At 45.7% G+C, this 24,095-nt stretch overlaps 1 protein-coding gene across 1 annotated transcript in view; it reads left to right on the forward strand.

The window, feature by feature from the left end:
- Positions 1 to 24,095, forward strand: part of SMPDL3B (sphingomyelin phosphodiesterase acid like 3B) — a 484,668-nt gene that overhangs the window by 231,404 nt on the left and 229,169 nt on the right. The window lies entirely within an intron of this gene.

Consider the following 24,095-nt stretch of genomic DNA (forward strand, 5'->3'; position numbering starts at 1 on the left):
TCAGCCACAAATAGATCTGCTTAAAAGATTCAGTTGTAGGCCAAAGAACTAGAACTGTGGTTTTCCTCTTCCACGGTTCAAATCTGGGTGTAATCGACCTTTTTGCCTTTTTACATAAAAAAAACAGTTTGAGTGTCTCGCTGACTGTTCAGACACAAATATATCTGTTTAAAAGATTCTTGTGTAGGCCAGGAAATTAGAACTGTGTTTTTTCTCTTCCACGGTTCAAATCTGGGTGTAATCCACCTTTTTGCATTTTTTACATAAAAAAAACAGGTTAAGTGTCTCGCTGACTGTTCAGACACAAATATATCTGTTTTAAAGATTCTCGTGTAGGCCAGATAAATAGAACTGTGGTTTTCCTCTTCCACAGTTCAAATCTGGGTGTAATCCACCTTTTTGTTTTTTTCCATAAAAAAAAACAGTTTGAGTGTCTCGCTGACTGTTCAGACACAAATATATCTATTTAAAAATGTCTGGTATACGCCAGGAAATTAGAACTGTGGTTTTCCTCTTCCACGGTTAAAATCTGGGAGTTATCCACCTTTTTGCCATTTTAACATAAAAAAACAATTTGAGTGTCTCGCTGACTGTTCAGACACAAATATATTTATTTTAAAAAGTCTGGTATACTCCAGGAAATTAGAACTGTGGTTTTCCTCTTCCACGGCTCAAATCTGGGTGTTAATCACCTTTTTGCCTTTTTTCCATAAAAAAAAAACAGTTTGAGTGTCTCGGTGACTGTTCACACACAAATATATCTATTTAAAAAAGTCTGGTATACGCCAGGAAATTAGAACTGTGGTGTTCCTCTTCCACGGTTCAAATCTGGGTGTTATCCACCTTTTTGCCTTTTTAACATAAAAAAACAATTTGAGTGTCTCGATGACTGTTCAGACACAAATATATCTGTTTAAAAGATTCTGTTGTAGTCCAAAGAACTAGAACTGTGGTTTTCCTCTTCCACGGTTCAAATCAGGGTGTAATCCACCTTTTTGCCTTTTTTACATTAAAAAAAAACAGTTTGAGTGTCTCGCTGACTGTTCAGACACAAATACAGTATATCTATTTAAAATAGTCTGGTGTAGGCCAAAGAAATAGAACTGTGGTTTTCCTCTTCCACGGTTCAAATCTGGGTGTTATCCACCTTTTTGCCTTTTTAACATAAAAAAAACAGTTTGAGGGTCTCGCTGACTGTTCAGACACAAATATATCTATTTAAAATAGTCTAGTATACGCCAGGAAATTAGAACTGTGGTTTTACTCTTCCACGGTTCAAATCTGGGTGTTATCCACCTTTTTGCCCTTTTTCCATAAAAAAAACAGTTTGTGTGTCTCGCTGACTGTTCAGACACAAATATATCTGTTTAAAAAATTCTGGTGTGGGCCAGAGAAATAGAACTGTGGTTTTCCACTTGAACCGTTCAAATTTGGGTGTAATCCACTCTCTTGCCTTTTTTACATGAAAAAAAACAGTTTGAGTGTCTCGCTGACTGTTCAGACACAAATATATCTGTTTAAAAAAGTCTGGTATATGCCAGGAAATTAGAACTGTGGTTTTCCTCTTCCACGGTTCAAATCTGGGTTTTATCCACCTTTTTGCCTTTTTTCCATTAAAAAAAGCAGTTTGAGTGTCTCGGTGACTGTTCAGACACAAATATATCTATTTAAAAAAGTCTGGTATATGCCAGGAAATTAGAACTATGGTTTTCCTCTTCCACGGTTCAAATCTGGGTGTAATCCCCCTTTTTGCCTTTTTTACATAAAAAAAACAGTTTGAGTGTCTCGCTGGCTGTTCAGACACAAATATATCTATTTAGCATGGTTCAAATCCGTGTGTTATCCACCTTTTTGCCTTTTTTCCATAAAAAAAACAGTTTGAGTGTCTCGCTGAATGTTCGGACACAAATGTATCTGTTTTAAAGATTCTGGTGTAGGCCAGAGAAATAGAACTGTGGTTTTCCACTGCAACCGTTCAAATTTGGGTGTAATCCACCTTTTTGCCTTTTTTACATAAAAAAAACAGTTTTAGTGTCTCACTGACTGTTCAGACACAAATATATCTGTTTAAAATATTCTGGTGTAAGCCAGGAAATTAGAACTGTGGTTTTCCTCTTCCACGGTTCAAATCTGGGTGTAATCCACCTTTTTGACTTTTTTACATAAAAAAAACAGTTTGAGTGTCTCGCTGAATGTTCGGACACAAATATATCTGTTTTAAAAATTCTGGAGTAGGCCAGAGAACTAGAACTGTGGTTTTCCAATTCCACAGTTCAAATCTGGGTGTAATCCACCTTTTTGACTTTTTTACATAAAAAAAACAGTTTGAGGGTCTTGCTGACTTTTCAGACACAAATATATCTATTTAAAAGATTCTGGTGTAGGCCAAAGAAATAGAACTGTGGTTTTCCACTTGAACCGTTCAAATTTGGGTGTAATCCACCTTCTTGCCTTTTTTACATAAAAAAAACAGTTTTAGTGTCTCGCTGACTGTTCAGACACAAATATATCTGTTTAAAAGATTCTGGTGTAGGCCAGAGAACTGGAACTGTGGTATTCCTCTTCCACGGTTCAAATCTCTGTGTAATCCACCTTTTTGCTTTTTTACATAAAAAAAACAGTTTGAGTGTCTAGCTGACTGTTCAGACTCATATATATCTGTTTAAAAGATTCTGGTGTAGGCCAGGAAAGTAGAACTGTGGTTTTCCTCTTCCACGGTTCAAATCTGGGTGTAATCCACCTTTTTGCACTTTTTACATAAACTGTTTTTTTTATGTGTCTCGGTGACTGTTCAGACACAAATATATCTGTTTAAAAGATTCTGGTGTAGGCCAGAGAACTAGAACTGTGGTTTTCCTCTTCCACGGTTCAAATTTGGGTGTTATCCACCTTTTTGCCTTTTTTCCATTAAAAAAAACAATTTGAGTGTCTCGCTGACTGTTCAGACACAAATATATCTGTATAAAAGATTCTGGTGTAGGCCAGAGAAATAGAACTGTGGTTTTCCTCTTCCACGGTTCAAATCTGGGTGTTATCCACCTTTTTGCCTTTTTAACATAAAAAAAAACAGTTTGAGTGTCTCGCTGACTGTTCAGACACAAATATATCTATTTAAAATAGTCTGGTAGACGCCAGGAAATTAGAACTGTGGTTTTCCTCTTACACGGTTCAAATTTGGGTGTAATCCACCTTTTTGCCTTTTTTACAATAAAAAAAACAGTTTTAGTGTCACGCTGACTGTTCAGACACAAATATATCTGTTTAAAAGATTCTGGTGTAGGCCAGAGAACTAGAACTGTGGTTTTCCTCTTCCACGGTTCTAATCTCCTTTTTATTACCCTTTTGGCATTGATAGTGCGAGTGTAAGCTATTTTACTTCATTTACAATGAGCAAGTAACATGGCAAGGGACGTGGAACTGGACGTTCTGGTGATGGTACGTGCAGAGGACGGGGCTGTGGCCAAGGTCAAAATGTGCCTCAACCAACAGCCACATCTTCTCGCTCCCAGTTCTTGACCAAATTACTATGGAAGCACACAACAACACCACTGATCAGTGTGAACAGGTTATTAATTGGATAGCAGATAATACCTCCCTGGGCACCAGCACCTCCGGTCTGTCTTCCACACGGTCAAGTCTTAGTAGCCGTGAGTCTCGACCGCATACTCCTCCTCACCCTGATGCTCCTTCCTCCCACCATGCCAAATGTTGTCAGACAGCAACTGATCCCACACTTGGACACTCTGAAGAGCTGTTCACTCGTCCATTTTCCTATTTGGGCCCCTCGCCTGCTCCGCTTGAAGTTTTGGAAGAGGAGATCCCATGTAACGATGGCCAAATATTTGAACAGCCACGGCCACAGGAAGGCGATGCTGGCAATTTGTCACAAGAGGTGGACAATGATGAGACACAATTGCCACGAAGTGAGGAGGAGGACCGTGGTGCGGAAGTGGAAGAGGAGGAGGTGGTAGATGATCTAGTCACTGACCCAACGTGGCAGGAGGACACGCAGAGCGAGGCCAGTAGCACACGGGAGGGAGGAAGAGTACCCCAAAAGGCAGGAAGAAGCAGTGTGGTGGCCACAGACAGAAGGCGGGCAACCATTCCCTGTAACACCAACACGAGGGAGGTTGCCAGTACAACTGGTAGGTCTTCCAGAGTATGGAATTTTTTTAAAGACTCTGCTGATAACCCCAAAAAGGCCATTTGTACCACCTGCCAGGCCATCATCAGCAGGGGTGACAAAACTACCGGCCTGACCACTAGAGATGAGCGTTGTTCTACTCGAACTGTTCGCCAATCTCAAATTCGAGCTGTTTTGGGCGGTGTTCGAGCCGGTCGGCGAACACGAACAATTTGAGAAAAATTCGGCTGTTCGAGGTTATGTTCGATAACTGTTCGTGCACCAAAATCATAACTGAACTTTTTCTCAGTAATGATGAAAATTAATGTTAATACGCAGTTTGAGTGTACAGCGGGGCGGGGGGAGGGGCAGGGGATGGATCTCTGCAGGAACAATGAAGATCTCCATTTTTTTTTCTCTTTCCCGCATTTGCAGTGGGGAGGTGCAATCTGTCAGCCTATCAGCAGCGCACACACGGAGCGAAGTGCTTTTTTTCACACAAGAAAGGGCATGTGTGATTGGCAGTGTATGTCACATGTCCTTGCCCTATAAGACCAAGCCATTTTCCCCGTCGCCACCATTTTCTCACTGCTGCAGCTGCGTGTTAGACGGCACCGCTGTTGCTGTGTGCGCTATACCTTGTTAATTTCAAGCCAATTTTCGCACAAATATACAGATAGCTTGGGAGTAGGGAATAGTTGTGATTGCAGTCCTTTTAAGGACTAGGTTACAGCATTTCCTACGACTTTTATCAGGCAGGTCTGTGCTCTTAAATAGATAGATTGTGGGAGTAAAGACTAATTGTAATTGGAGTCCTTTTCAGGACTAGGTTACATCAGTTCCTATCAGTTTTTGTCAGGCAGGTCTGTGCCAGTGCTGTGCAAGTTTTTTTCACAGCATTTGGCTGAATCTAGCAAAGCTAATCCTTTTTGGCCTATTGCAGAGTGTGTTAGTCAGTGGAGTAGCCTATCTGTGTTGCAAGATATACCACCTGTGTATAGAATACCAATTTTTTTACTGCACCTAGTGAAGTAAAATCTTTTGGGCATAGCATCATTCTATTAGTCCATCTATACTGACCTCCATCAGGTTGCAAACTGAATATAATTTTTTTCTGCATCTAGCTCTGAAAAAATATTTGGGCTTCTAGCAGTGTGTGGGACTTGGTCTATTAGTCCATCTATACTGACCTCCATCAGGTTGCAAATTAAAAATAATTTTTTTCTGCATCTAGCTCTGAAAAAATATTTGAGCTTCTAGCAGTGTGTGGGACTTGGTCTATTAGTCCATCTATACTGACCTCCATCAGGTTGCAAATTAAAAATAATTTTTTTCTGCATCTAGCTCTGAAAAAATATTTGGGCTTCTAGCAGTGTGTGGGACTTGGTCTATTAGTCCATCTATAGTGACCTCCATCAGGTTGCAAATGAAAAATAATTTTTTTCTGCATCTAGCTCTGAAAAAATATTTGGGCTTCTAGCAGTGTGTGGGACTTGGTCTATTAGTCCATCTATACTGACCTCCATCAGGTTGCAAATTAAAAATAATTTTTTTCTGCATCTAGCTCTGAAAAAATATTTGGGCTTCTAGCAGTGTGTGGGACTTGGTCTATTAGTCCATCTATACTGACCTCCATCAGGTTGCAAATTGAATAAAAAAATTTTCTGCATCTAGCTCTGAAAAAATATTTGGGCTTCTAGCGGTGTGTGGGACTTGGTCTATTAGTCCATCTATACTGACCTCCATCAGGTTGCAAATTAAAAATAATTTTTTTCTGCATCTAGCTCAGAAAAAATATTTGGGCTTCTAGCAGTGTGTGGGACTTGGTCTATTAGTCCATCTATACTGACCTCCATCAGGTTGCAAATTAAAAATAATTTTTTTCTTCATTTATCTCTGAAAAAATATTTGGGCTTCTAGCAGTGTGTGGGACTTGTTCTATTAGTCCTTCTATACTGACGTCCTGCAGGTTGCAAATTGAATATAATTTTTTTCTGCATCTAGCTCTGAAAAAATATTTGGGCTTCTAGCGGTGTGTGGGACTTGGTCTATTAGTCCATCTATACTGACCTCCATCAGGTTGCAAATTAAAAATAATTTTTTTCTGCATCTAGCTCTGAAAAAATATTTGGGCTTCTAGCAGTGTGTGGGACTTGGTCTATTAGTCCATCTATACTGACCTCCATCAGGTTGCAAATTAAAAATAATTTTTTTCTGCATCTAGCTCTGAAAAAATATTTGGGCTTCTAGCAGTGTGTGGGACTTGGTCTATTAGTCCATCTATACTGACCTCCATCAGGTTGCAAATTAAAAATAATTTTTTTCTTCATTTAGCTCTGAAAAAATATTTGGGCTTCTAGCAGTGTGTGGGACTTGTTCTATTAGTCCTTCTATACTGACCTCCAGCAGGTTGCAAATTGAATATAATTTTTTTCTGCATCTAGCTCTGAAAAAATATTTGGGCTTCTAGCGGTGTGTGGGACTTGGTCTATTAGTCCATCTATACTGACCTCCATCAGGTTGCAAATTAAAAATAATTTTTTTCTGCATCTAGCTCTGAAAAAATATTTGGGCTTCTAGCGGTGTGTGGGACTTGGTCTATTAGTCCATCTATACTGACCTCCATCAGGTTGCAAATTAAAAATAATTTTTTTCTGCATCTAGCTCTGAAAAAATATTTGGGCTTCAAGCAGTGTGTGGGACTTGGTCTATTAGTCCATCTATACTGACCTCCATCAGGTTGCAAATTGAATAAAAAAAATTTCTGCATCTAGCTCTGAAAAAATATTTGGGCTTCTAGCGGTGTGTGGGACTTGGTCTATTAGTCCATCTATACTGACCTCCATCAGGTTGCAAATTAAAAATAATTTTTTTCTGCATCTAGCTCTGAAAAAATATTTGGGCTTCTAGCGGTGTGTGGGACTTGGTCTATTAGTCCATCTATACTGACCTCCATCAGGTTGCAAATTAAAAATAATTTTTTTCTGCATCTAGCTCTGAAAAAATATTTGGGCTTCTAGCAGTGTGTGGGACTTGGTCTATTAGTCCATCTATACTGACCTCCATCAGGTTGCAAATTGAATAAAAAAAATTTCTGCATCTAGCTCTGAAAAAATATTTGGGCTTCTAGCGGTGTGTGGGACTTGGTCTATTAGTCCATCTATACTGACCTCCATCAGGTTGCAAATTAAAAATAATTTTTTTCTGCATCTAACCCAGCCAATAGTTTTGGCCTAATACCACAGTTTGGCCACTCAGCTCTGCTCGGTTGCCATCCATTGTTTTTTTGTGCACACAACTCCAGAGTTGTGAATTAGTTAACCACCAAAATGAGTGGAAAAAGGCCTGCTGCTGGTGGAAAGGGGAATAGGCGTGTTGGGAAGGGGAAAAAAGGTTGTGTCCGTGGGGTAGGTGCAGAAGAAAGACCATCTTCCAGCCAAACTAAAATGTCTACTTCTTTTAGCGGACAATGTGATAAGATCCCTTTCTTACGGCCACGCCAATCGCTACAAATTCCAGATGAGGCACAAAAACAGCAGGTGCTTCAACGGATATCAAGTGCTCCTTTAAGTGGGCTCTCCTCCACATCAACTTCAACATCACAAATACTCCAGTCCTCAAAGGTGTCACCCAAATCGCACTTGCTTCCTCACAGCTCCCAAATCTCCAGCTGCCCGTCTGAGTATGAGGTAGAACAGATGGTTGAGTCTGCAGAGCTGTTTACTCATACTATAGCCTGGGAATCAGAGGTCGACTCCAGCGCTTCTGTGAATCCAGACGAGGAAATGATCTGCACTGATGCCCAGAATCTTTATGAGTCGGATCCAGGACCAGACGCAGAAGGTTCTGACCATAATGTAGACCCTCATTCCCAAACTGTAACTCCTGTTGGTGGAGACCATGAGGAAGACGATGATAAGACTCAAATACCTGATTGGAGCGACAACTTTAGTTTTTTGTCAGGGCAGGAACAGGTTGGCTCTGAGGACGACGGGTGTGATAACGCATAGGGTGATGATGATGAGGTCGGAGATCCCACTTACTGTCAACCCACAGTCAGCCAAGAGATGAGGTCAGCAGAGGAGGTGGAGGAAGATGCTAGTGACGACGAGGCCAGGTTGCGCCTTCCTGGACAGAGACGTAGTACTGGAAGCACGTCAACAACTGCATCCTCAAACACAACTCTGCCTCTCACCACAAGTCGTGGTGGCTCTTCAGGTCGCATGGGTGCTAAGCCTTGCATAGCCTGGGCATTTTTTCAGATCGATAAAGATGACCCAACTCGTGTTATCTGTAACATTTGTCAGCAAAAGCTAAGTAGAGGCCAGAAAATACATAGTTTGAGTACTTCATGCATGAACCGGCACATGGACATGAAGCATAAGTTGCAGTGGGAAGCTCAGTGTGCTACAATGCGGTCTAGCCGGCCGGGCCAACCACCGTCTGCCATATCTTGTGCATCCGCGGCCTCTTCATCCTCTGTGACTGGGGGGACAGCAGTCACACCTGTTTTGGGGCGCAGACCTGCCACCTCTTTACCCGCAACAGCCAGCGTGATTGGCAGGTCATCATTTTCTTTGGAGGTGGTAACACCAGCTGGTCTTGAGCGCTGTCCGACATCGATAGCACCACCTTTGGATCAAGGCAACCTAACATGTCCGCCTGCATCTTCCTCACAGCCCGGCAGTTTGCCGGGGACACCCTTATCAACCCCGTCTAAGCACAATAGCCAGCCCTCGGTCCCTCAGATGTGGACAAGTAAAAGACCATTTCCTCCTAGCCATGAGAAAGCTAAGAGGTTGAATTTCACCATCTGCAAGCTCTTGGCTACAGAAATGCTGCCTTTCCGCCTGGTGGACACAGAGGATTTTCGAGACCTTATGTCCGTCGCAGTGCCCCAGTACCAGATGCCCAGTCGGCACTACTTCTCAAAGAAAGGTGTGCCTGCGCTCCACCAGCATGTCGCACACAACATCACCGCTTCTTTGAGAAACTCTGTGTGTGACAGGGTGCATTTCACCACAGACACTTGGACGAGTAGGCATGGACAGGGGCGTTACATGTCGCTGACTGGGCACTGGGTAACTATGGTGACAGCAGGACAAGGGGCTGCTGTCCAAGTCTTGCCGTCCCCACGAGTTGTGCGTCAATCCTCTTTATGTCATTTTTCCTCCACTGCTTCTGCCTCCTCAACCTCCTCTCGGTCTTCCACCTGCACCCAAAGCCTGTCTGGTCATGCCACAAGCTTTCTAACTGCGCAGAAGGGATCCTGCACACCTCCTTACTATGCTGGCAGTAGGGCTCAACGTCATCAGGCGGTTTTTACATTGAAATGTCTGGGAAATGTGAGTCACACAGCTGAGGAGTTGTGGTCAGCTCTGGAGAACCAATTTCATGAATGGTTGTCTCCACTGGACCTGAAACCAGGGAAGGCCGTGTGCGACAATGCTGCAAACCTGGGTGCGGCCCTTCGCCGGGGCAATGTCACACACGTGCCTTGTATGGCTCACGTGTTGAACCTGGTTGTCCAGCAATTTTTAGCCCACTATCCCAGACTAGATGGCCTTCTGCAGAGGGCACGGTCGTTGTGTGCTCACTTCCGCCGTTCGCATCCCGCAGCTCAGCGACTTACATCTCTACAGAAGTCGTTGGGCCTGCCACTTCACCGGCTAAAATGCGATGTGCCTACCCGGTGGAATTCAACTCTGCACATGTTGCAGCGACTGTGGCAGCACCGACAAGCCCTGGTGCAATACGTTCTGACGTATAGCCTGGGCCAACGAGATTCAGAGGTGGGGCAAATCACGCTGGAGGAGTGGTCTCAGATCAGGGACCTATGCACCCTTCTGCACAGTTTTGAAATGGCGACGAAGATGTTTAGTGCTGACGATGCCATTATCAGCATGACTATTCCGGTGATTTACATGCTGGAGCACATGTTAAACAGAATTCGGAGTCAGGTGGTGGCACAAGAGGAGGTGGAGGAAGTAGAGGAGGAGGCGTTGTATGCGGAAGGGCTAACATCTGCAAGGTCCAGACAGTCGGCAGCACCAAGGCGGCAGGCATGTGAGGGTGGGGGAGATGATTTTACCAGGGCGCATGGTAGCAGCCAAACTAGTGAGGAAGGTGCAGGAGCCCAGGAAGAAGTGGAGGACGAACTGATGGAAGACTCATCAGATGAGGGAGACCTTGATCACATTTCTGTTGTGCGAGGTTGGGGGGAGAGGACAGAGGAAGGAAGCATGATTGCTACCTCGCCACCAACACAACAGGGACTTGGTGCTCCTGGATGCGCAACACACATGAGTGCCTTCTTGCTGCACTACCTGCAACATGACCCTCGAATTGTGAGAATTAGAAATAATCCTGACTACTGGGTTGCCACACTGTTAGATCCCCGGTACAAAAGGAAATTTGCAGAAATTATTCCTGCCATAGAAAGGGATGCACGCATGCAGGAGTATCAGCAGAGACTGTTGCAGAATCTTACATGTGCTTTTCCACAAAATACCAGTGGTGCACGTAGTGAATCTCACAGTTCCAACTTGCCAACCGTGGGACCGTCAAGTGTTCAGCACTCAAACCGTAACAGAACCACAGTATCTGCTGGTAACATCAATTTTGCGGAATCATTTCACCACTTTTTTAGCCCATCCTTTGCAAGGCCACAGGAGACAAGAAGTCTGACACATAGTCAACGCCTAGAGACGATGGTACAGGAGTATCTCCAAGTAAACATTGAAGCCACGACTGTGTCACTGGACCCTTGCTCTTTTTGGGCTTCCAATCTGGATAAATGGCCGGAGCTAGCCACTTACGCCTTGGAGATCTTGTCATGCCCCGCAGCCAGCGTTCTGTCTGAACGTGTGTTCAGCGCTGCTGGTGGTGTGCTGACAGATAAGCGCACGCGGCTCTCCACTGATAATGTAGACAGACTCACGTTCATAAAGATGAACAAATCATGGATCCGAAACGACTTTTCTACCCCTGTGTCATCCTGGGGAGAGTAAAAGCTTGATGATTGGTTAAAATCACCCTACCAACCGTTTTAAGCTTTCAAATTACTAATCATGTTTATCTGTATCTTGACTGGAAAATAATTTGGGCTTTGTAGCAGTGTGCAGCACTGATCCTATTAGGCCATCTATAATAAGCTTCACCAGATTTAAAATTAAAAATAATTTTTAGCTGCATCTAGCCCGGAAAATAATTTTGGGGCTCCGAGATGCGCAAGACACATAAGTGCCTTCTTGCTGCACTACCTGCAGCATGACCCTCATATTGTCAGAATTCGAAGTAATCATGACTACTGGGTTGCCAAACTCTTAGATCCCCCAAACTTTTCGATCAACCTTTTCATTTTAATAAAGACCAAAAAAATGGTCATTTTTGAAATTATAAGCATTAGCAGGTTGTTAGAAACTGAAATCAAACAGTTTTCAACTCAAAACTTTATTCTAGGTGATGTTACATTTTCACATAGGACCCCTTGTTCGAAAGGAGCTTCTGAACTCTCTCGTCCATTGAATTTGTCAGGTTTTGGATGGTTTCTGCTTCAATTGTTTTGCATGAGGACAGAATACCCTCCCAGAGCTGTTGCTTAGATGTGAACTGCCTCCCGCCATCATAGACACTCCTTTTAATGATGCTCCAAAGGTTCTGAATGGGGTAGAGGTCAGGGGAGCATGGGGGTCACACCATAAGTTTGTCCCCTTTTATGCCCATATCAGCCAGAGATGCAGATGTTTTATGTGCAGCATGAGATGGTGCATTATCATGCAGAAAAATGATCTTGCTGTGAAATACACGGTTCTTCTTCTTGAACCATGGCAGGAAGTGCTGTTTGAGAAAATCCACATACATTATGGAGTTCATCTTTAGCGCCTTCAGGGATCCTAAAGGGGCCGACAATCTCTCTCCCCATGATTCCAGCCCAAAACATTACTCCACCTCCTCCTTGTTGGCGCTGTAGCCGTGTTTGCGTGGGGTGTCCATCAACCAGCCATCCTCCACTCCATTCATCTGGACCATCGAGCGCTGCACGGCACTCATCCGTGAACAAAACAGTTTTGAAATCAGTCTTCATGTAATGTTTGGCCCACTGGAGCCGTTTCTGCTTGTGTGAAGTGGATAGAGGAGGTCGACAGGATGGCGTATGCACAGCTGCAAACCTCTGAAGGACCCTGCATCTTATTGTTCGGGGGACGTTGGAGGCACAAGCAGCTTCAAAAACTTGTCTGCTGCTATGACAAGGCTTTTTTGCCGCTGCTCTTTCAACCTGACGTAATTGCCTGTAGGAAAGAGTCCTCAATTTGCCCTTATCAGCACGCACACGTGTGTACTGTGAATCAGCTACATACTTCTTGATTGCCAAGACACTTCATCCTGATCATCGCACAATGTTGATTGTAGTCATGCCTTGACCTAAACACTCCACAATTTGTTGCTTCTCAGCAGCCGACACATCCTTTTTCTTTCCCATTTTGGCAGAAAATGTAGGCTGCTTAATAATGTGAGAGAGCCTTCTTAAGTAGTCTTGCCTTTCATTGGACACACCTGCCAAACTAATTAGCACAGGTGTCTGCAATTGCTTACAGTGATATAAAGAGCCCTGACACACATCACCATCAATGAGTTTAACTGACAAACAAACAAATTCTTCCCTTATCACTCCTAAACACTTTTTGCATAATAATTTGGAACGCGGTGTACATGTGCTTTTCCACAAAACACCAGTGGTTCACGTAGTGAATCTTACAGTTCTAACTTGCCAACCGTGGTCTGTATGGAATTGTTCAATAAAGGGCCCAAAATTAAGATAACATAGATGGGAGAGGTCTCTATGAATAGGAATTCCTAAGTATTTGATACCCTGTGAGGGCCAGGCAAATGGAAAGTTGGACTGGATGGAATCCTATATGGATTTAGGGAGGGAGACATCGAGGGCCTCAGACTTCGCTGCATTGATTTTAAAATTTTACCATGTAACAAAGTGATCTATTTCAGCCATAACAGCAGGGATGGATATATGTGATTGAGTGATATATACTAGGACATCATCAGCAAATAGAGAGCACTTGTACTCGGTGCCTCCCACCTCAATCCACCTAATATTGGGGTTATGGCGAATTGATGAGAGCAGGTGCTCCGTCACTAGGATGTATAAGAGAGGGGACAGAGGACATCCCTGCCTTGTCCCATTGGTGATTGTGAAAGGTGATGAAAATGTTCTGACGCACCCCCTGGGCCTTGGGACACCCGGAGCCGGACCCTTTTTGGTGGATGCTGGTGGTTGTAGTCTTCGTGGCGGCGATCCGGTTCCGTGGCTCAGGGCGGTCAAACCAGTGGCGGAACTATTTATGTGGTTTTGATGTTTAAATGTCCGACTACGCCACCCGTGGATTGCGGTCAGAGTGAACCGCCGCTACAGGGCAGACCGCTAAGGCTGGTGTTGTGGGTGCAGCAGAGCGTAGCATAACTCCCCACGGGAGGAGTATAGCCTCAGGGCAGTGTATGCGGAGGATGGGGGTGATGGTGCAGGGCAGCAGCAGTAACGACACGGAGACAGTGATGCAGTTCAGGGCCTTTACTCACAGTTCTTATTATCCAGACCACGTCTGCAGGTAACGGCTGCCCACGTCGTACTGTGCTCACCAGGTGAGGGGCTCAGACAACTCCCAGATAACTTTGGAGCGCTTCACAGGACCCCCTTTGTGTGTCCTTTGTCTGGCCTTTCTTACCAACACTTCTGTCCGGCTGCCTCGGGCCTCCTCTTGGTAAACTTGGCGCCAGTTTCCCTGACCCTATGTGGTGCCTTCCTAGCGGGTGGAGCAAGGGGCTGCGCCACATAAAATGTCAGAGCCTCCGGTTTCTAGCTGAGGGTCGTTTCCTGCCTCCACTAGTTCGGGGACCGGTCTCCCCCTTTGGCCTGACCCCTCCACGCAGGTGGATTCGGGCGTGCGGTGGCGACTCGCCCGTCCGCACCCCTGGGATCCCTTCATTCCTCGTTCCTGGAGCCTTCTCCGCTCCTCTTCCTTCCTTCTCCCTCTTGCAGGCCTGGGCCTCTGTTACTAGGCCCGCCTCCGGAGCAGAGCTCATGCAGAGCCCCTGCTCCCTGCCACTTCTGCTCAGACTTCTCTGCACTGAACTAAGATGGTGCCCACCTTTTATACTCCCTTCTCAATGCACCCAGGAACTGCTTCCTCCCTGCTCCTGCACTGCAGGGTTCCCCTTCCTCAGTGTTCCCTCCCCCCACTCCAGCCAGGGACAGGGACTGTCGTGCCCATCTCAGGGGCATATTGGTCGCCCTGCCCCACGGCAATGTGGTGTAATGCATGCAGGTGTCGGGTCCTGATCCACACTCCATCCTTATCTGAGAGTGAGATATCACACCTCTGGGTGAGGTGCAATACGTCTGTAGCAACCGAGCCCTCGGTGCTACAGTTCCATTTATCTTCAGCCTAGGTGACATATTGTGATACAGGGCCGTGATTTTGGCTATAAAAGGGTCCCCTAGACCCCTACCCCAAGCTTTTTAAGAGAATCATATATGGCGTGCCAGGAGACTCTATGGAATGCTTTCTCAGCATCCAACGAGAGTATCTACTTACAAATTTTTAACTGCATCTAGCCCAGGAAATACTTTGTGCCTAGTAGCAGTGTCTGCTAGTCAGCGGATTATCCCGGCTGTTAAGCAAGCTACACCACCTGTAGTTTTGACACTTAATTTTTTCAAAGGAAATGCTTCGGGACCACGGGATACTTAGTGAAGAGCATCAGGAGGCACCCCAAGGCATAGGGGCTGGGACTGGCAGTAGGATGCCTTGCGGTGGACAGCCGAGCTCGATCCTTATAAAAGCTTTTTAACTGCAGCAGCTTTAGTGGACGCTACTGGAGCTGGAATTACGCGGCTGCTGGCATGAGACTTGCCCTCCAATAGATCCTTGTAAATGGATTTAAAGTGTATTCATTCAAATTAGAGGGACAATTTAAATTAAAAAGCTTAGAGCTGCCTCCACCACAGGGGGGCTCGCTCGACCCACCAGCGGACAGGCACCAGTATTGGGAGAGGGGGGCTGGCCATCAGGGTTCACCGCGGCTCTGGCACAAACCCGGCGACACGGAGGTGGCACGGGCAGGAGCGGACTGGCCGTGTCGGCTTCTCACTTTTTGGATTTTAGAAGGGCATGACATGCCTATATCTGTGTCTCCCCCTCCTTTTACTCCTCCACCTCTTTTCTTTTCGCATGACTATATGTACTTGTCACTTTTCCATGTGTTAGTTGTGTCTTCTGAGCAGTTTGTCAGCTTTTGGACACCTTTGAAGGTGTTTTCTATGTGTTTCTATGTGTTTTTGTTTGCCTGCCATTGGTTTTAACGGTGTTCGAAGGTGTTCGACGAACAGTTCGACGAACAGTTCGGCGAACACACGGGTGTTCGACGAACCGAACCGAACTCGAACACTACGGGGGTGGCTCAACACTACTGACCACCACCAGCAAGATCAGGCACATGTCAGCAAAGCACCCGACTTTGTCAGCGGGTGTCACCACTGCTTCTTCCACTTTTGTGCATGTAAGAGAACCCCTGTTGTGCGTGCAAGGCAATCCCCTGTCCATACTGCATGCAAAGATGCCCCCTCCTCTCATTCTTCACTTGTTATGGCAGTTTCTCAAGAAACAGCATCAACATTCACGTCCACATCCCACCGCAGCGTTCAATTGTCCATATCAAAGACTTTTGAAAGAAAGCGCAAATTTGCAGCCAACGCCCCACAGGCCACAGTCCTAAACTCGCACATTTCACGACTGCTTGCGTTGGAAATGCTGCCTTTTAGGCTGGTGGAGACGGAATCCTTCCGCAACCTTATGGCGTTGGCCGTCCCTCGGTACTCGGCCCCCAGCCGACACTATTTTGCCCGATGTGCCATCCCCGCACTACACAAGCACGTGTCCCAAAACATCTGCCGTGCCCTCAACAACGCAGTTACTGGGAGAGTCCACCTGACAACGGACACATGGACAAGTGCTTGTGGCCAGGGACGGTACATCTCCCTGACGGCACACTGGGTAAACATATTGAAAGCCGGGACCCAGTGGGACCTTGGGACGGAACACATCCTCCCAACACCGAGGATTGCGGGCCCTATGTCAGTCAGAATTGCCCCCATAGTGTACAGCTCCTGCGCATCATCCTCCTCCTCCTCCTCATGTTCAGCCTCCATCTCAGATATCACCACATCAGTTACAAGCTGGAAGCACTGCAGTACTGCCTCCGCCAAGCGGCAACAGGCTGTGCTGAAACTCATAAGTTTAGGTGATAAACATCACACTGCTTGTGAGTTGCGGACAGCTGTGAAAGAGCAGGCAGATCTGTGGCTGAGACCGCTGAACCTACATCCAGGCATGGTCGTGTATGACAATGGCCGTAACCTGGTGGCGCCTCTGAGGCGAGGCGAGATCACACACGTACCATGCCTGGCTCATGTGCTTAACCTCGTGGTTCAGCGGTTTCTTAAATCGTACCCGGAGTTGCCAGATTTGCTCGTCAAAGTATGCCGCCTGTCAGCTCATTTTCGGCAGTCATCTCATTTATGTCATCTACCTATATCTTTGTGAACCCAATTGACAAACGGGAATTTCACTTGAGGAACTTTATCAATTGTCGGACTAAAAATGTTATTTATGCCTTAGTTTGTCCTTGCTCTCTTGTTTATATTGGCCAGACATCACAATAATTACGCAAACGTATACAACAACATCTGTAGAATATTGCTCTGGCAGAGATTCATCTCAAAGCAAAAAACCAAATCTCTACTGTGGCCATGCATTATTTACAGCACCATCATTGCATAACTGCCGGGACCATGGTCTATGGCTTGGACCGACTTTCCCCCAATATTCGGGGTGGTGATGTAACACCAGCTCTACTACGCCTTGAATCTAGATGGATCTACATGATGAACTGAGTGTCCCCTAAAGGGATTAATGAGGATTTGTTGTTTACTGGATTTTACAGAAGATAGAGCACTCTTATCAAATCACTACTGATTATATTTTGGCCGGGACTTCTTTTCAGATGTCTGAGCCAAATGGTAACCCCGGAGCATTTTTCATTTTTGCATTTTCGTTTTTGCTCCCCTTGTTCCCAGAGCCATAGCGTTTTTATTTTTTGGTCAATATGGCCATGTGAGGGCTTATTTTTTGCGGGACGAGTTGTACTTTTCAACGCCATTACTAGTTTTATCATATCCTGTACGGGAAAACGGGAAAAAAATTCCAAGTGCGGTAAAATTGCAAAAAAAAAGTGCAATACCACAGTTGTTTTTTATTTATTTTTTTTACCATGTTCACTGAATGCTAAAACCTGCCCTTCTTATTCTACAGGTCATTACGAGTTCATAGACACCAAACATGTATAGGTTCTTTTATATTTAAGTGGTGAAAAAAAATTCCAAAATTTGGTAAAAAAAATAATAAAAAAATAGCGCCATTTTCTAAGCGTCTCCATTTTTCGTGATCTGGGGCTGGTTGATGGCTTATTTTTTGCGTGCCAGGCTGACGTTTTTATTGATAACATTTGGGGTAGATCCGATGTTTTGATCGCCCGTTATTGCATTTTATTGCAATTTTGCGGCGACCAAAAAACGTAATTCTGCCATTTAGAATTTTTTTCTCGCTACGCCGTTTACCGATCGGAATAATTCTTTTTTTATATTGATAGATCGGGCGATTCTGAACGCGGCGATACCAAATATGTGTATGTGGGGTTTTTTTTATATATATTTTATTTTGAATGGGGCGAAAGGGGGGTGATTTAAACTTTTATATTTTTTTATTTTTTTTTATATTTTTAAAAACTTTTTTTTTTTTACTTTTTGCATGCTTCTATAGTCTCCATAGGAGACTAGAAGCAGCAACTATCCGATCGCCTCTGCTACATACAGGGGACGAGCAGGTCCCCTGCATGCAGCAGAAATGGTCCTGTGCTATGAGCGCCGACCACTAGGTGGCGCTCATAGCGACAAGATCATGACAACCACAGGCGTCTGCTGCAGACCCTGGGTTGTCATGCACGCCCATCGGCGACCCGCGATCACGTGACGGGGTCGCCGGTGGGCGGGGCTTATGACGCGCTACCCGGAAGCGCGCGTTAAATGCTGCTGTCGGAGATTGACAGCAGCATTTAACTGGTTAACAGCCGCGGGTGGATCGCGATTCCACCCGCGGCTGTTGCGGGCACATGTCAGCTGTAAGAATCAGCTGACATGTGCTCCGTTCAGTGAGGGCTCAGCGCAGCAGCCCTCACTGAACGGGGGGTACGCAAATATGCGTACTAATACGTCCCCGGTAAGTAAGGGGTTAACTATCTCCATTTATTATCATATTTTGATATATTTATTTTTTGCTATCTATTAATTATTTGAGATATGTGAGTCACTAGTGTATTTGATAACAACTACTAATTCATTTTTTTGTAAGGTGCCATTTGCTTCTGACAGTTAGTGCTGTTAATTGCTGCGCGGTGTGGACCTTTCCCCCCACCTCTTGCTGTCCTGGATCTGCATGACTGTGCCTCTGTGTGTTATCTGGGCCCTCCCTGTGTACATCTTGGGTTCCTGCCTTTAGTGTCACTCCTTATCTCATTCTCCTGCTGGGGATTTACAGGGACTGTTTAGCCCCGGCCCCCGTAGCTTGTAATTTCTGGTTTTCTCCTGCACTATGCATTCCACCCTGACGCGCACATCAATGGGAGGGGGAGATTCCTCCTGCACACATCTCTATTTCCGGTATGTGCTTTCTGCTCTGACTGTGCATTCCAATGTGGAACGCACGCCCTGTATTTGCACACAATCAGATTCTTCTGATATGCTGCAGCTTATCTTTAATTAGGTTATGGCAGGTAGTGTGCAAATGTGGATACCAGAATACAACTTGAGGACTCCTATATCCTATAGTGAGTCTTAGGGGCTATTTCCTTCCTTATGATCTTGGTCCAGCACTGGTTTTCATGGACTCTCTCTTTGACTAATGGGTGTATGTGGTTTCTGGAGTATATATTACAAAATGCTTGGGACACTGACATTATACCCATGAGGAAGCCATAATTGGATGGCGTAATGCGTAGGTTTTGTATTTTGACATCTCCTCTATTTCTCTGTGGATACATATGGTTTGTACTTTTTGATTCCTTCTTATTCTGGGACTATCTAATACTTACTATTTATGTATTTATTAGGTATCCCATTTGTCTGGGGACCATATATATTGGATAATGGACGGTATACCCTAATTATGTTACTGTGCAAATACCAGATGTGTTAGGTTATTTATTACATCTGCTAAATATTTTCCATGGACTAATTGTTTGTAATTATATATTATATTGGATCTATATGTCAATTACTGTAAGATGTCCCCTTTTTTGTCTTATATGTTTTTTAATCATGTTTTTAAATGGTTGTGTTCGGTGTCCTATTAATAATAAAATTTCCATATTTTTCTCATGATATTGTATTCTTACTTAATCATTTAACGCGCTTGGTGCCATTATTACCCCTCTTTTTCCTTTTTTGTTTCCTTAATATTTATACAGGGACTTTGGCACAAGCATGTGTTTTTTGATAATTGTGGTGCTGGGTCAGATACTATTCATTTTCGGAAGTCGGCTACAGCTTCCGCCGCCCTTGCTGTGTTGCAGCAGCGTTTGCAGCTTCCGGCACACCGACTGGTGTGTAATGTCCCCACACGTTGGAACTTTACCCTCCACATGTTGCAAAGGATTTGTGAGCAGAAGAGAGCAGTTGTGGAGTACCAGCTGCAACAAGGCCGTCGATATTCAGGTCAGACTCCACACATAAGACCTCAGGAGTGGACCTGGATGTCTGACATATGTACCATCCTGACAAACTTTGAGGCGTCCACCAAGATGGTGAGTGGTGATGACGCCATCATTAGTGTCAGCATCCCACTTGTCTGTCTTTTGCAACGCTCTCTGCAGAGAATTAAAGAGGAGGCATTGCAGCCAGAGAATGATGAGATGTATCAAGAAGCCGTAGCGGGCGATTACACACAGCCCAGCCTCATACCAGCGTACATTGGGGGACAGTGAGGGAGAGAAAGGGGAGGAGGAGGAAGAACAGGAGCTGGTATCATGCGCTGTAGACAGTAGTACCTGTACAACTGTCATACCGTCGGTTCAGCATGGGTGTCCTGAGGACAGAGGGGAGGAGGAGGAGGAGAGCATGGTCAGTCGTCATTTTGGTGAGGACACGGAAGTCTTGCCCTTTACCAGTCTGGCACGCATGGCTGACTTTATGTTACGCTGCCTTAACCGTGACCCTGGCATTGTCAAAATGTTGGGTGACAGTCATTACTGGTTGGTGACACTTTTAGACCCCCGCTACAAGGAGAACTTTCACTCTCTTATTCCTGAGGTGGAGAGGTCTTCAAAAATGGGGCAGTACCAGAAGGCCCTTGCTGCAGAACTGTTAAAAAAATTCCCATCTGAACACGCTAGTGGCAGAGGTCACAGTTCGTTGCCCAACCAATGCGTACAGGCGAGAGAGACGCAACTCCAATCCAGCAGAGGCAGGGGAACACTGTCAATGTTCTGGGACAGTTTTCTGAGACCCGCCCAGCTTACAGGCCCTGAGGTGCGGGGTACTCTCACAAGGAGTGGAAAGTTTCAAAAGATGGTGAGGGAGTACCTTGCCGATTGTACCAGCATCCTCCGTGATTCCTTTGTGCCTTTTAATTATTGGGTATCCAAGCTGGACACTTGGAATGAACTCGCTCTGTATGCCTTGGAGGTCCTGGCCTGCCGCTAGCGTGTTATCGGAGCGTGTTTTTACTGCCGCTGGGGGAATTATAGCTGATAAGCGCACTCGCCTGTCAACTGACAAGCTGACCCTTATCAAAATGAACAAGGGCTGGATTGGACCAGACTTCTCATCACCACCAAATGACAGCAGAGTAATATAAAGTCAAATCCACTGTATTATTTCAGGAGGTGTATTCCCATGCACCGCTTCACACCCACACATGGGTATACGCTTCCTTATTTCGGCTGTTTTTTGCTCTTCTCCTTATCCTCAGCCTCCACCACCACTATACCACTAGGGTGACCATGGTCCGTGTTACCAGCATTGCAAGTTCCTCCGTCCTAATTTTTGGCAGCTTTTGCTTGGACGGCATAGGCAAAGACTATGGGAGACCCACTCCACCATAATGGGAATAATGTTTTTAATATGCTGTACTGCATGGCTCTTGTAAGGGCCGTTGCAAGTTCCTCCATCCTAATTTTTGGCAGATTTTGCTTGGAAGGCATAGGCAAAGATTATGGGAGACTCACTCCCCAATAATGGGAATAATGTTTTTAATATGCTGTACTGCATGGCTCTTGTAAGGGGCATTAAAATCATCTTGTTAAGCTACTGTGACCTCCACGTCTCTTCCAAGGGTCATTAATATTGTCTTTTTATTCCACTGGGACCTCCACGTCTCTTCCAAGGGGCATTGATATTGTCTTTTTATTCCACTGTAACCTCGACCACTCTTCCAAGGGGCATTAAAACCGTCTTGTTAAGCTACTGTGACCTCCACATCTCTTCCAAGGTGCATTAAAACCATCTTGTTAAACCACTCTAAACTCCACAGCTCTTCCAAGGGGCATTGAAATGTTGTTTTTAATTACCTCTAACCTCCACGACTCTTCCAATGGGCATTGCATTTCCTCCTAATTTTAGTCAGCTTTTGCTTTTCAATGCATAGGTGAACACTAAGGGAGACCCACTCACCAATAATGGGTAGAAGGTTTTTCGTATGCTGTAATCCACGTCTGTTTCAGGGGGTCATTGCAGTTCCTCATAATTTTTGGAAAGCCTTCCATTTACTGCTTAGGCCAACAGTGTACAGGAAACCCAGTTACTATAAATGGAAAAAACAGTTTAGTTAAGGCCCTCTGACCTCCATGTCACTTCTAAGCGGCATTGGAGTGGCTCGAAATTTTTGGTAGGCATTGCACTCACTGTTTGCCCTATAACTGTGTAGCCGAACTGCTCTTTTTGGTACAGAAACATATCCTACAATACATGTGTGGTTGACTGGCCTGATATTGATGTGAATGGTCCCTGTTCCTCCTGCTCTTTCTCCTTTGCCACCACCTCATCCATCATTCATCACCTGAAGCTTTGTTTTAACGGGAGTCATAGAACTGGGATAGTAGCAGGAAAACATCCAGCAATCCTTGGAGGAGGTAGGATATGCGCCAAAATGCTGACCACCTCAGGCCTAGCCGCTAATACATACATGCGCTTGCATTCCAAGGAACAGAAAGATAAGCAGATTGATGGCCTCATGATCATGAATAATTTACTCGTTGTGTAGGAGGCTGACCACTGCTGCTGTCTACCTTCTGAACTTTGTGTTGAAGCCTGATTGACCCAGGACCCGCAATCCTCTATGTCTGGAGGATGTGTTGCATCCCAGTGTCCAACTGTGTCCCGGCTTCCACAATATTAACCTAGTGTAAAGGCGTCAGTGAGATGGATGATCCCTGGCCACATTCACTTGTCCACGTGTTTGTGGTTAGGCTGTCCTTCCCGCTAAATGCACTGGGGAGGGCACAGGTAATGTTTTGGTATGCGCACTTGTGTATAAGGCACGCTGGGACAAATAGGTGCGGCTGGGGTCCGTTTATGGACACCCGACCGCCCCCAGGCTGCTGGGGACCGTGTGTGGGCACCCGGCCGCGGGGCGTCTGAGGACCGAGTATGGACACCTGGCCGCCCCCTGGCAGCTGGGGACCAAGCGTGGACACCCAGCCGCCGGGCGGCTGGGGACAGAGTATGGATACCAGGCCGCCGACGCAGCCATGACGTGGTGGCCAGATTCCGCCTCCACATGCCTAAAAGGCCCAATTTCAAGTGCAAGCAAGCAGTATGGTATTGCAGCCTGGGGGTGGGTGGGTGGCAGGCTGCATACTTGCGCTTTTGACTCGCCCATGGGGATATGAGGGGACTCGGTACCTGGGCCTTTATCTTCTTGGGATGTCACGGCGGTCGGCTCCCAGGCCCGTACCCTGGGGTCACTCTTTAAAAGGGTTTGTTACTTGAAGGGATGAATAACAGTTTTGTCTCGTGACGCCACCTGTAGCTCCTTTTCATGGGTACCAGTGCTGCTGCTGACCTCCAGGGGTGATGGGATGGCAGCTGAGATGTGGCCCAGTCGGGTCAGGGGGAATGACTGACACGGAACATGGGATTTGCTTCAGTACCTTTTACTGGTGTAAATGGCAGGTATGGTCCACGGTACTTAGTAGGAAGGGTGCACTTCTGGACTCTCCCCAGTGAGCGGGTAGTAGGCCTCCTGATCCGTTTCTTCCTCTCTCTCTGAAGCTCCTGACCAGCCTGGAACTAGGCCTAGCTTCTGTACTGTTTCACTCTCTCACCTGTCTGCTTGGTAGTAGAACTTTTCTCTGGTTACCACTATCCCTGGACGCTGGGGCCTTCGTGGTTCCTAGTTATGTAAATGCTTATAGCTTCAGGTTGACCAGGGGTCTGGAATCCTCCTGGTATACCGGTTGTTCCTACTTGGCGTATAGAATCCTGTAGGCGCTGACCAGGTGTCCGGTTTGTGTTCTGGGGTGAGCCTAAGATGCTCCTCTGCCCCTTAACTCCTCTCTCCTCTCCTTGCCTCCGGCCACGCTCTAGGCCCTCAGGCTTCAGCACGTGCTTTGGGCCCTGGCTTGCCCTCAGCACGGCAGCACAACAGGTGCTGCCTCTTCACTGATCTCAAGTGCCAGCACACTCTCACTACCTAACTCCACCCTCCAGTATATATATCCCTAACAGGACTCCCTCTGGTGGTATGAGGTGGAAGGGTGGAGGTGTCTGTGTGTAGTGAGGACCTCTTGTGGAGAAGTCCATCCATGCACCCTTTTGGGTCCTGTGGTACCTGTGTGTAGCAGGGTG

The sequence above is a fragment of the Phyllobates terribilis genome, unplaced genomic scaffold, assembly GCF_046119375.1.
Source record: "Phyllobates terribilis strain yellow unplaced genomic scaffold, ASM4611937v1 Scaffold_181__1_contigs__length_3860067, whole genome shotgun sequence".
NCBI classification, from domain to species: domain Eukaryota; kingdom Metazoa; phylum Chordata; class Amphibia; order Anura; family Dendrobatidae; genus Phyllobates; species Phyllobates terribilis.